The 3321-nt window shown below is 50.2% G+C and overlaps 1 long non-coding RNA gene across 1 annotated transcript; it reads left to right on the forward strand.

Moving 5' to 3' along the window:
- The first annotated feature begins 600 nt into the window (after positions 1-600).
- LOC132387066 (uncharacterized) lies at positions 601-2734 on the forward strand. The gene is made up of 3 exons (XR_009509758.1): positions 601-854; positions 1354-1418; positions 2371-2734. It is a non-coding gene; the product is annotated as an uncharacterized LOC132387066 (long non-coding RNA).
- Positions 2735-3321: the final 587 nt, after the last annotated feature.

The following is a 3321-nucleotide window of genomic DNA, read 5'->3' on the forward strand; positions in this document are numbered from 1 at the left end:
GCAGTGCAAAGGCTAAAGAGGAGATTTACCAGGATGCTGCCTGGTTTAGAGAGTATGGATTATGATCAGAGATTACGGCAGCTAGGGCTTTACTGTTTGCGAAAGAAGGAGGATGAGAGGAGACATGATAGAGGTATACAAGATATTAAGAAGAATAAATAGCGTGGTCAACTAGCGCCTCTTCCCCAGGGCCGACTGCTCAGTACAAGAGGACATGGCTTTATGGAACGGGGAGGGAAGTTCAAGGAGGATATTAGAAGAAGGTTTTTTACTAAGAGAGTGGTTGGTGCGTGGAATGTACTGCCTGAGTGAGTGTTGCAGGCACAAACATTCGTGAAATTTAAGATATTACTAGATAGGTCTATAGAGGAATTTAAGTTTGGGGATATATTCCAGGCAGGGTTTAAGAGTCGGTACAACATGGTGGGCCGAAGGGCCTGTTCTGTGCTGTACTAATCTATGTTGTATATCTGCCTCTATCTGACGTGTGTGCTCAGGTATTTTCATCCGGGAGTGTGTGATGGATGGTGTGGAGGGATATTCATTGTGCCTGCTACTGTTAATGCGCCATGGAACGATGTTGAAGGCGGGGAAATTCTCTTTGTGCCTGACCTCAGGTGAACGTGATGGGACCGCATGGCGTGAAATTCACTCTCTGCGTCACCCCGGGTCTCACTCTGTGTCTCACTGTTCCTTGTTCCTGATTTCCAGAGCAAACCTGTTCCGAGAATTGGGTCACAAATAAAAACTGGTGTTATTACGTTTCCACGTTTGTAACAACTTTATACAAAGCGATTCAAGAATGTTCAAACCGTGATTCAAGGCTGCTCGAAATCAATTCAAAGGATGAAGCGGTATGTTGCACAGCACGAGCAGGTACGACAGTAACACATGAATCAACACACACCCGCGGGCTAAGACACAGAGTTAAAACGCACAACACACTCCCATCTCACACTCCCGGGGTCAGACACAGAGTGAAGCTACCTCCACACTGTCCCATCACACACTCCTGGGGTCTGACACAGAGTGACTCTCCCTCCACACCGTCCCATCACACACTCCCGGGGACAGAAACAGAGTGAGACTCACTCCACACAGTCCCACCACACACTCCATGGGTCAGGCATAGAGTGAAGCTCCCTCCACACCGTCACATCAGACCCTCTCCCGGGGTCAGACACTGAGCGAACCTCCCTCTACAGCGTCCAATCACACACACCTAGGGTCACACACACACTGAAGCTACCTTCACAGAGTCCCGGACGAGATTCCTGTTGTTATCAACTGAGAGAATCTCCGTATCATAGTTTTCGATTCTTGGCATTGATACAGTAAATTTAAATTTCCCAGAACTTTGTATCCCGCAATCTTGTGAACCAAACCCGCATATACTGGATTGGAAAATGCGAAAACAGGTGAGAGTTTGACGGATCTGTCGGGTGAGAGTTGGGTATTGTGATAGACCTGATGGGAGAAAATAGAATTCGTTTACGGTCTGAAGTAGTTTTGTGGAAAAGTGAGGGGTATTGGGAATTGTTTGTAAGTGGGTAGGGGATAGGGTGGTACAAAAGGAGCATCTTGGGGCCGACACATGTCTGCCGGGGAAGGACAGGGCAGTGTGAATATTTCGGAAACTGGCATGGGGCAGTAGGGAGAGATCAGTACACGGCGATTATTTTGGTACTGACTCATGTCAGTCAGGAGAGCGCGCTGCAGTGGGATCATTTTGGAGATAGTCGCCTGACTGTGAGGCGAGGAAGCAACAGCGGAATTAGTTTAGTGAATGAGTTAGATCTGAGGGGCGAGAGTAGGACAACTGGATTAGTTTGGAGATCAGTACAGGGCGATGGGCACACAGTGAGGTAAAGTGATTAGTTCAGAGCTAGTCTCCGGGCTGTGAGGAGAGGGAGGAACAGTGTGATTCGTTTGCTGATTGACATAGATCTGAGGGAACAGAGCTGGGCAGCGGAATTAGACGGTGGGACAGTGGGGGTTGTGCGGGGACTGAAACAGATCAGAGGGGAGAGAGTTGGCATGTTCGATTCGTATGGGGACTGACAGAGGACTGTGTTGAGGAAGCGGTTCGGTGTGATTAGTTTGGGGGATCCGGGGCTGTGGGGAGACATTGGGTCAGTGCAATTAGTTGGGAACTGACCCAGGATAGTGGGGAGACATTGGGACCGTGGTATCAGTCTGGGTACCGGCACTGGGCGGTGAGGGAGAGCCTTTGAGTGGGAGGAGTTTGGGGACTGACAGAGACTGTTGGGAGAGAGCGATTTCCTGGGATTAGCTTGTGGACGGTCTCGGCTCGAGTTCTCTGCTGGAGCTGTTTTGTCTCTGTTAAAATTGTTTAACCCTCTTGTATAGGAATGCGAGCTTCCGTCTCCTGTATAAGGAGATTTCGGGGACGCCCTACTGCTGGCAGTGTGATCCGACTGCAGTCAGTAGGAATTATCCTTGCGATCTTGATCAGCATTTCATCTGCGAGAAGTCGTTGTTGCCGGATATTCCTGAAAAGATCCAGGGTCTCTGTCAACAGCCAGTGGAGGCGACGTGAATCAAATGACTAATTCCAGTTTCTCCTTCACTCACACTCCCCGATCCTTTCAGATTCCCCGCCCACACTCTCCGCCCCTCCCTCCTACGCCAATTCCTCCTTTTAACGCAACTATATTCTCCCCAGCACACACGACAAACCTCTCTCCCCGTCCATCCCCTTCTTTCCCTCCATTTCCCCGTCCCGCTCTTTCTGCTCCCTCTACCTATCTTATTATTACCTCGTACTTCCTCCGGCCGCATTCTTCTGCTCCCTCTACCCTCCTTTTTCACCTCTCCCCCACTTTCGTACGCCTCTCTACACCACTCGATTCCCTCACCGTTCACTCTAATCTCTCCATTTCCCAGATATTTCTCTCTCTCTCCTTTCCACCCACACTCCCCTCAATCCTGTGTCGTCTGTGACAGTGCTGCCGATCTGAATCCAGTGCCATCCCCTTTATTTCCCCACTGTCTCTTTGTCAACTATCAAGCCTCCATCCACTCAAACTCCCTCCTCGCCCTCTCTGTCCCTTCCTCCTACCCCATTCTCCAACTGCTGAGGGGTCCCCATTCTCCTCACTACACACCGACAAAACTCTGTCCTCATTGACCCCCTGCTTTGTGGCCATTTCCAACCCGTCCCGTCCTTCTCCACCCCCTATTGCCTCGCACTATCTCTGCCCGCTCTTTCTCCTCTCTCTCAGCCAACTCTCTCACACTCTCTGCTACCTCTCCATCTCTCTCTCTCTCTCTCTCTCTCTCTCTCTCTCTCTCTCTCTC

This window comes from Hypanus sabinus, unplaced genomic scaffold (assembly GCF_030144855.1).
Source record: "Hypanus sabinus isolate sHypSab1 unplaced genomic scaffold, sHypSab1.hap1 scaffold_1499, whole genome shotgun sequence".
NCBI lineage: Eukaryota > Metazoa > Chordata > Chondrichthyes > Myliobatiformes > Dasyatidae > Hypanus > Hypanus sabinus.